Raw genomic sequence first — 10,918 nt, 5'->3', positions numbered from 1 at the left:
TTTCTTATGTGGATATCATAGTTTTAAAAGAGAGTTTAAAATTTAAATCTTTCCTTTTAAAGCTTTCTACAAAAGATTAAGAAAAGATTTGAAATCTTTCCTTATTTGTAGATTGAAAGGAGATTTTATTTTTAAGAAAACTTTCCTTTTTAACCATGATAATAATTTAAAGAGAGTTTAAAAATTAAATATTCTCTTTTACAAAAGATTAAGAAAAGATTTGATATCTTTCCTTATTTGTAGATTGAAAAGATATTTTAATTTTTAAGAGATAACTTTCCTTTTGGAAATTATCCACATGTTTAAAAGAAGAATTTTAATTTATAAAATTTCCTTTTTATTAACCACCATGAAGGGAAAATTATTGGAGAATTTTTTTATAAATTTCTGGAGACAAATTAGGAAGTTTTAATTAATTAAAACTCTCCTTGTTTATAGCTTGATGGTGGCCGGCCATGTAAATTGAGAATAGGAAAATTGTTTTTAATTAAATAATTTTTTCTTTTTCATGGCAAAAGAATTAAGGAAGTTTTTAATTAAATTTCCTTATTTGCCAAGACCAAGGATTATAAAAGAGGAGGTAGAGGTGCCTTCATGGGAGAACAACTCTATTTATTTTTCCTCTCTCTTTTTCTTCCTTGGTGTGGCCGGCCATCCTCTCCTCCTTTCTTCTCTTTGATGGCCGAACCTCATCCTTCTTGTGGAGACCCATATGGTGGCCGGATCAAGTTTAGAGAAGAAGAAGAAGAAGGAGAGAAAGAAAGCTTTGTTTCTAGCATCCCTTGGAGCATGGTGGTGGTGGCCGAACCTCTTCATCCTAGAAGAAGTTTTGATGGCCGAAATTTGCAAGGAAGAAGAAGGTGCTTGGTGGTTCTCATCTCGGAAGATCGTTGCCCACACAACGTCCGAGGTTAGAAGAGGAATACGGTAGAAGATCAAGAGGTTTTTCTAAAAGGTATAACTAGTAATTTTTCTTTCCGCATCATACTAGTTATTTTTGGAAATAATACTAAATACAAGAGGCATACGATTCTAGAGTTTCGAATTTGTTTTCGATATAGTGTTCTTTTGTTTTTTTTTTGTGATTTGATTGTTCTTTTCGGTTAACCTAAAGTTATTTTAGGAAATTAAATATTAGCTTTCTATAAAAGGTTTTGTCTAGTCGGTGGTGGTTGCTCCCATACCAAGAAGGTCATGTGCCTCGTCACGTCAGTACTGGGAACCGATTATGGAAATTAATATTTAATGGAATTAATAACTTAAGGTGACTTGGGTCGAACGTGTTAAGTTCCGCAGGAGATCCAAGTCAAAACCTAAAAGAACAAATAGATTAAGTTTTGGATCAAACGTGTTAAGTTCCGCAGGCGATCCAAAATTTAATTTAAAAGAACACATGGTAGCTAGGAAAAGGTTCAGACCTTTGTACAAAATTTTTGTACAGTGGAACCTCTAGGCTTTCCGAGTAGCAACCAACAACACTCACAAAGGAAGACCGAGAACCGCTCGCGGAGACTATTGTCCATTGCTTAATCGGACGATTCCTAGGGAGGTTCCCCGGATGGAAAGGGGTCCAAGCACTGTGGCAACGATGGAATTCACCACATAAGCTACTGACCCATGACTCCATGTGGCTCGTTTTCAAATTTAACACAAAAGAATAGTGTGGTACAATATAGAAGGGAGGGCAATACATTATATATAGCTGCCCACTTTACCTCAAAGCCATGCCCGAAATTTTTTCTTTCAAACCAGAGGTGCGAACACAAATGCCCCTGTGGATGTAAATCTATGGATTGCCCGTCGACTTTTGGTCAACCACGGGCTTAGGCAAAATAGCATCGCAGGTTGGAAACCCCCTATACACGGACCTTGTCACCAAAATGAGAGGTCGCGTTAACTTTGCAAACCATCATATGGGAGAGGGCATCAGAAGCTCAGCAACTCTCAGGCATGATCAGCTGCAATTTCAAATTCCTCGAAGCTCACAATACAGAAGGTGCCAGTGGCTACAATAGCTCAGGATTGTGTACCAGAACCCACTAGGGAGAATCCCAACCTCGAGCAACAAGGAATCCAAAAGATCAACAAGGGAAAACCATGGAGCCAACTGGCGCAGTCCCATGAATTGCAGTTTCTGAATGTGGCATTGTTCCAAGAGTTTCTGATTTAATTTCAGCTTCAACTTTAGGTTGGCACGCTGTACCAAACAAATTTGCAGGAATTGGTCATCAAATTGCAGCACCAGACCAATCAGGAATGGGATCAAGATTAGAGCCAACTGCTCATCTCATCACCATTTGCCCTCTCGGTTGCTGTGATTTACCTTCCTCGTGATGGTCTGGGGTCAGGTGCAGCGAGGGCGCTGGGGGCGAGCGATTTCACCTTTGCCACATGATTAGAGCCAATTGAAGCAGCACATCTCGCATAGGTACAATTAGTAAACGAAATGGGAAATCAGGAAAAAACCTTTAAGGCATGGGGTACTGATCCGGATGTAGTTTGGGACATGAAAGGAATTAAGAAGAGGGAAGGGGGCATTTGTGTCATTTGGAAGGAGAAGGCTTTAGGGATTTTAGTGCTTATAAGCACTGTTGACAGAAGGAGGCCAAAGGGGGGTTCGTGAGAGGAGCGGGAGGCCGCCGCCAAGAAAAAAGGGCAGGAGGATGGGTTTTTCGTTTTTGTCTCCGCCATAGCCCAGTACAGAGAGGAGGTTGAGGTTTCGCCGCCGCTGGAGAGAGGAAGGAGGTGGAGTTTTCCTCTCCCGCCGCCACCTTCACGAAGCCACCAGCCAAGCATCTTGCCTATTCCTTCTCCTCTTCTCGAAGCCCTGTCTATCGTCGATCCTTCTTCGAGCTGACGACACGGACGCGCTCCTTCTCTTCCCGCGGACAGCGATGCTTCCGGCCCTCTCGCCGGCCGTCACCGCCAAAGGACCCGACCGCCGCTTCTATTTCTCCTCCTCTCGTCGCAACCACCACGAGCAGAGAGGAGGAAGCACTCTTTTCCCTCGCGCAACCATAGGGACTAGCTGCTCACAGGGTCCAGCAGTGTCCGCCGTTGCCTACAGGGGCTGTTGCTACCCCTTCCAGCACTGTTATCGCCGCCTGCAGCTGTTGTGGCCATCCTCGCCGTCCCACGCGGCAGCACTGCCCCCAGCGGGCGCCGCCCCCCGGCGACCGCCACAGTCACCCTCTAAGCCGCCGTCGTCCGAGGGTTCAGAGTGTTCGGCCTTCGTGTTGTTGTTGCATTTCGGCTTGCGAGCCGAGGTTGTAGTCGGATAGTGCATCATCCTACTGATCCATATCGCGTCCGGCTTCGAGCCATTGGAGCTAGCTACTCACCAGGCGGACATTCACCTGCTATTCAGGGTCGCGACGACCCGGTCAGTATCCCGATTAGCTTAACCATCCATCCCCCCCGGGGCCAGGGTACGTCTTTGTTAGCTAGAGCCCTAGAGCCAATCATTTGATGATTGTATTTTGGACTTATTGTATCATATTCTATATAAATAAAGGCATTTAGATTTTGGTTATTATACTTACTTGTATTGGTGCCAAATAAACTAAGTATAATAATGTCCTTGAGTAGATGGTTCTCACCTATATCAATCGGTTAGTTGAACCGATAGTGAGATGATATAGGGAACACTACTCTAAATCATTCCTAGTCGAGTATTAACATTCAGGGACAATGTTAATGCAATAAGACTAGCATGTAGGTCAACTCGATGACTTGATCTCACAAGTCATGGATATAGAGATATCAAATTGACACATGAGTATACATTAGAGAATGCATACTGAATGACCCGCCATGAGAAAGTATCATGGATCGTTATATGAGTGTCATATACTTTCTCATGTGGCTATTAGTATGACTATTAGTCCTTGGACCTGAAGTCACCATGGATCCCTACATAAGGAGTTATGTACTTTGGTTTCGTCAAACGTCACCCGTAACTGGGTGGACTATAAAGACGATTACCGGGTATGTAACAAATTATACAGAGGGATGTGAGTGATGTAGATGGGATCTATCCCTCCCATATGACGGGAGCGACATCAATATTCTTGATAGAGTGAGACCACTAAGTGCATGGTCATGCCCAAATTAGTCAACATGAGATGTTGAGCTCATTTGATCTAGTGAGTCTACTTGGAGTTCAAGATTTAGATTGATTAGAGGATGACACGGTCTATACCTCACATTGATCAATCTAGATGTCTAGGATAGAAGGACAATGTCACATATTGTGAGGAGTCACAATTAGTAGTCACAAGGTGATGTTGGATCTCAACATTCTTGTAACTTGGGTAGTAATGATGTGTTGCTAGATACCGCTCATTACTTATGCTTCTAAATGAGTTTAGGGGCATTGCCAACGTTACAAGAACCTATTGGGTCACACACAAAGAACATGTGGATGGAGATTAGGTTCATATGATGAACCAATTGGATTGGGTTCATTTGATGCACCAAAGATTGGATTCAAATTAGACTTATCGAGTTAGACTCAATTAGATTCAATTGTTGAATGAGTCTAATTTAGATTTGATTCATTGAGTCAATTTATATTAATGAATTGAGATTCATTAAATTAAAATTGACTTGAATCAAAGGTTGGATTTAACTCAACAAGGAAGACAATTGGTCAAGTTTGACTTGACCAAGTAGAAGTTGAAACATCAAGTTTGACTTGATGTATTGCCACATCATAAGGATGACTCATCCTTACCACATCACCTCCACCTCATGAGGCATGCCACCTCATGGGAGTTACACCCTCCTCTTGTCTTTAATGTGGCCGACCACATTAATGGGGAGGTTACAAGATGTGGCCGGCCACACATTAGTGGTGGAGGTTTTGGTTGTGTGGTATTATGGTGCATTCACTCCATTCTTCTTCCTCCTTGCTTCTTCCTCCTCTCCCTCTTGCTATTGCCGTGGGGTTTTGGAAGGTGAGAAGGTGTTGAGTTTCATCCAAGAAAAGATAAGAGAGTGTGAAGGACACAAGAAGAGGATACTACTAGTTGAGTATGTGAGAGTCTTCTTGTTTTTCTCTCTTTTCTCTCTTTTCAAATTCTATCCGAGAGCTCTAGAAAGTGCTAGCACACTTGGGGCTCTCTTCTCCATCCTTGAGTGCTAGAGAGCACTCCTTGTTCGTGTGGATATCACTAGAGAAGTATCTACCTTGATACTTTGGAGATCCGACACGTACCTTGGACGAGCGGGAATTTTGCGAGGGCACGCTTCAAAGGTAAAAGCTCTCAACACATAGATCTAGGAGTAGATCTAAAGTTTTTGAAACTCGTACTTGTATTTCATTCGGTTTTTTCCTTGCACGGATCTACGGCTTTGGTGATTCGGGGTTTCCGTGACGCGAAAAGCGGTTTTCGCGGCTCGAAAAACCCAACAGTCTTCGTATTCATTTTGTACTTATTTTATTGTTCTATTACTATGTGGATGCTCATATGCTCACGGGACCTACCTCGAGCACCGAGGTACCAATGATCGGGGCATCCCGATCACTGGCTGCAGGTACGGTTGACCGGAGGATTTTTGACGACTCGGTCAACCTAGAGGACAGCTCACCCGCCGGGTCATGGGAATGCGGTCAACCTTCCAGACACGTCATTCCGGCAGGTTCGTCTTCCCAGCTTCCCGACAGGATCAAATTGGCGCCGTCTATGGGAATCGCGCCTGGTCTGGAACGTGAAGATGGACGATGCCGGAGAGTTATGCCATTCTCATGACCCCGGTCAGTTTTCCCGTTATTTATTCTGTCAATTATATGATTTGCATTAGTTCCTCGGGAGAAGACCCCCGAGCTGATCGGCCGAGCGGATTATATACGAGCCACAGGCTCGATGGCGAAGACCCCCGAGCCGATCGGCCGGGCGGATTATATACGAGCCACAGGCTCGATGGCGAAGACCCCTGAGCCGATCGGCCGGGCGGATTATATACGAGCCACAGGTTCGATGGCGAAGACCCCCGAGCCGATCGGCCGGGTTTGAATTATCTCTCAAGACCGTCTAGCCCAGACATTAAACCGTAGAGTCGAACCGACGACTATAAAAACCCCGGCTTGAAGACCGTCTAGCACCGGCGACTATAAAAACCCCAGCTTGAAGACCGTCTAGCCCAGACGTTAAACCGTAGAGTCGAACCGGCGACTATAAAAACCCCGGCTTGAAGACCGTCTAGCCCAAACGTTAAACCGTAGAGTCGAACCAGCGACTATAAAAACCCCGGCTTAAAGACCGTCTAGCCCAGACGTTAAACCGTAGAGTCGAACCGGCGACTATAAAACCCCGGCTTGAAGACCGCTGCATAGACTAGTTATCAGATATTCTATCTCCCCCATTCGGGGTCGAGCGGTCGCCACTGGTCTCGGACCAGCTTCAGATTATAAGAGCATCTTATCTCCCCCGATCGGGGTCGAGCTATCTCCAATGGTCGCGAACAAAGAGTATCTCTACTGGTTTCAAACCAGAATATAGGTTATGCGCCCGTTCGGCTTGTGACTTTCGCCTCCACGAGCCTTCGATTCACGGGCTACACTTCCGATCGACTCACGAGTGATGCGGCCACTTGGCATCATTCCATTTAGTACTACTCGATTGCCAGGTCGACATTTCACAATCGCTCGTTCGACATTATGTGGGTTGCTCGGTCAGCACTCTCGCAGTCATCCGACCGGTATCGCTTGACCGTCCGTCCGGCCACACGCTAGAGCTAGGTCGCACGCTCGGCATCATCTGCCCGGCATCTATCTACCTGATCGACATTTCTATCGTCCGGCTAGCATTTTCGCGGTCGCACGCTCGGCATCGCTCGTCCGCTCGGTCTACTCGGCATCTCACATGTCACTCGATCTACTATCATTTTGCGCCTCGCTTGCTTGACGCTTGACATCAGTCCAGTGCCTGACTTGCTACCTAATTGACACCTTCTCGATCGCGTGCTCGGCTCGATTTCTCGTCTTCCAGACACATCGTCGGCAGATTCTGTTTTGTGCTTGGTCCAGTCAGTCGGACTTGCACCTCCTTCGACTAGACTTGAAGGGGAGGCTTGTGATCCGGATGTAGTTTGGGACATGAAAGGAATTAAGAAGAGGGAAGGGGGCATTTGTGTCATTTGGAAGGAGAAGGCTTTAGGGATTTTAGTGCTTATAAGCACTGTTGACAGAAGGAGGCCAGAGGGGGGTTCGTGAGAGGAGCGGGAGGCCGCCGCCAAGAAAAAAGGGCAGGAGGATGGGTTTTTCGTTTTTGTCTCCGCCATAGCCCAGTACAGAGAGGAGGTTGAGGTTTCGCAGCCGCTGGAGAGAGGAAGGAGGTGGAGTTTTCCTCTCCCGCCGCCACCTTCACGAAGCCACCAGCCAAGCATCTTGCCTATTCCTTCTCCTCTTCTCGAAGCCCTGTCTATTGTCAATCCTTCTTCGAGCCGACGACGCGGACGCGCTCCTTCTCTTCCCACGGACAGCGATGTTTCCGGCCCTCTCGCCGGCCGTCACCACCAAAGGACCCGACCACCGCTTCTATTTCTCCTCCTCTCGTCGCAACCACCACGAGCAGAGAGGAGGAAGCGCTCTTTTCCCTCGCGCAGCCATAGGGACTAGCTGCTCACAGGGTCCAGTAGTGTCCGCCGTTGCCTACAGGGGTTGTTGCTACCCCTTCTAGCACTGTTATCGCCGCTTGCAGCTGTTGTGGCCATCCTCGCCGTCCCACGCGGCAGCACTGCCCCCAGCGAGCGCCGCCCCCCGGCGACCGCCACAGTCACCCTCCAAGCCGCCACCGTCCGAGGGTTCAGAGTGTTCGGCCTTCGTGCCGTTGTTGCATTTCGGCTTGCGAGCCGAGGTTGTAGTCGGATAGTGCATCATCCTACTGATCCATATCGCGTCCGGCTTCGAGCCATTGGAGCTAGCTACTCACCAGGCTGACATTCACCTGCTATTCAGGGCCGCGACGACCCGGTCAGTATCCCGATCAGCTTAACCATCCATCTGAGGGTGCCCCCCCCAGGGCCAGGGTACGTCTTCGTATTTATTTTGTACTTATTTTATTGTTCTATTACTATGTGGATGCTCATATGCTCGCGGGACCTACCTCGAGCACCGAGGTACCAGTGATCGGGGCATCCCGATCACTAGCTGCAGGTACGGTTGACCGGAGGATTTTTGACGACTCGGTCAACCTAGAGGACAGCTCACCCACCGGGTCATGGGAATGCGGTCAACCTTCCAGACACATCATTCCGGCAGGTTCGTCTTCCCAGCTTCCCGACAAGATTTCGCCTTTGCCACATGATTAGAGCCAATTGAAGCAGCACATCTCGCATAGGTACAATTAGTAAACGAAATGGGAAATCAGGAAAAAAACCTTTAAGGCATGGGGTACCAAATGTATCAGAAACCCCAATGACAGTGAGTCAAGCAAGGGATGGTATCACTAACTGTCAACAACTTGCAGCAACAAGCCAACCCATCGCACACTCAGTTTCAGACCCTAAAAATGCAAGGCTAAATGAAATGGATGGGCAGAGTACAATCTCAGGGTTTGGACTAGCAAAGGCACTGGTAACTAAAATGACACCAACTTCAAAAAGAGCTCTAGTAGGGATAGTAGTCTCGTTTCCAAAGGTGGTTTGCTTCTGCATAGAAATTGCATCTACAACAATCACACACTCAGGTGTTGTACAATCAGAAATGGCACACTCAGCTTCAGCTATGAACACTGCTCAGAAAGTTTCAGATTCAAAAACAGCTTCAATTTCAGATTCGGGTACTGTAGCAAACAAGATCTCAACAACCACATTGACAGCGAAATGCCACCAAACAGTAGGGAATATGGGAGAACAGCAAGACACAATCAGTGATCCCATTGGCATTGTCCCATGGTGTAAAATACGGCACCTAAATATAACCTTAAGGGAATTTTTAGAAATTTTCTGGAAAATTTTCGAAACTCATATGACGAGTTTAAGGGAGGTAATTATTGGGTCATGAGAAAGCCTATTTAAGCTACCCATTTAAACGAGGAAAAGTTTTATTTTTTTCCTTTTTCCTTTTCCCCCATCGCCAAACCCCTCACCCGATCGCCCGAATCCCTTCCTCTTCCCCCTTCGCTGTCGAGCCCTATTTCTCCCCTCGCTGAACCCATCCTCTCCTCTTCTCATCGCCGCTCCGTCTTCTCCTCTTCCCCAACCCGACGCGACACCGAGACTCCTCCCCTTCCTCTCGACTCTGCCCTGACTCTTCTCTCCCGACGATACCGCATGATGGTCGGCCACCTCTGCCCTAGACGCAGCCAGCGCCGTCGCATCCGACCACCGGACCGGGCTACTTCAGCCACGCTGTGCCCTAGCCCCCAACCACCGTCGACCATTTCTGGTCTTTCCGATCAGAGGTGCCACCTTTACAGGAGGCGACCTTCGGCCAAAGGAGGAGGGTCCGAGCCCTAGGTTTGGTCTCCCTCCTCCCGTGCGCTGGTGTTGAGGTATTACTGTTGATCTTCCTCTCTATTCGTCGACGAGGACGTACTGTGCCCTAGCTGTGATCTTGGAGGTAAGCCATTAAATCTAGCTGTGGATTTGTGGGGCTTAGATCTCTGTGTAGTGTTGATTTGGGTGTTTGGTTGGGAGGCAGTAGGTGTGATTGATTCCGGTCACCTCTGTCGTCAACAGGAGACAATCTCCTTCGCCAGATTTGTGATCACCACCGATGATTGAAGAGGAAGAGGTAAGGGAAGCTATTTTTGTTGCTGGATTGTAGTGGTGAAAATATTTCTTGGTTGACTTCTTGATCTCTTTGATCCGAGCAGTGAGGTGGTTTCTAGCAGCTACTCCTTCTCGTCAGCAACATCTCTGGTCGTGGATCAACAGCAGTGGCTGTGAGATTTAGGCATGGGGTACCAGATGTATCAATAACCCCAATGACAGTGAATCAAGCAAGGGATGGTATCACTAATTGTCAACAACTTGTAGCAACAAGCCAACCCACCGCACACTCAGTTTCAGACCCTAAAAATGCAAGTCTAAATGAAATGGATGGGCAGAGTACAATCTCAGGGTTTGGGCTAGCAAAGGCACTGGTAACTAAAATGACACCAACTTCAAAAAGAGCTCTAGTAGGGACAGTAGTCTCATTTCCAAAGGTGGTTTGCTCCTGCATAGAAATTGCATCTGCAACAATCACACACTCAGGTGTTGTACAATCAGAAATGGCACACTCAGCTTCAGCTATGATCACTGCTCAGAAAGTTTCAGATTCAAAAACAGCTTCAATTTCAGATTCGGGTACTGTAGCAAACAAGATCTCAACAATCACATTGACAGCGAAATGCCACCAAACAGTAGGGAATATGGGAGAACAACAAGACACAATCAGTGATCCCATTGGCATTGTCCCATGGTGTAAAATACGACACCTAAATATAACCTTAAGGGAATTTTCAAAAATGTTTAGAAATTTTCTGAAAATTTTTCGAAACTCATATAACTAGTTTAAGGGAGGTAATTATTGGGTTACGGAAAAGTCTGTTTAAGCTACCCATTTAAACAAGGAAAAGTTTTATTTTTTTCCTTTTTTCCTTTTCCTTTTCTATTTCTTCCCCCATCGCCGAACGCCTCACACAACCGCCCGAATCCCTTCCTCTTCCCCCTTCGTCGTCGAGCCCTATTTCTGCCCTCGCTGAACCCATCCTCTCCTCTTCTCATCGCTGCCCCATCTTCTCCTCTTCCCCAACCCGACGCGAAACCGAGACTCCTCCCCTTCCTCTTGACTCTACCCCGACTCTTCTCTCCCGACAATACCGCACGATTGTCGGACACCTCTGCCCCAAACGCAGCCGGCGCCGTCGCATCCGACCACCGGACCGGGTAACTTCAACCATGTTGTGCCCCAACCCCCAACCACCGC

The sequence above is a fragment of the Zingiber officinale genome, chromosome 5A, assembly GCF_018446385.1.
Source record: "Zingiber officinale cultivar Zhangliang chromosome 5A, Zo_v1.1, whole genome shotgun sequence".
Classification (NCBI taxonomy): domain Eukaryota; kingdom Viridiplantae; phylum Streptophyta; class Magnoliopsida; order Zingiberales; family Zingiberaceae; genus Zingiber; species Zingiber officinale.
This window is presented reverse-complemented; position numbering follows the sequence as displayed.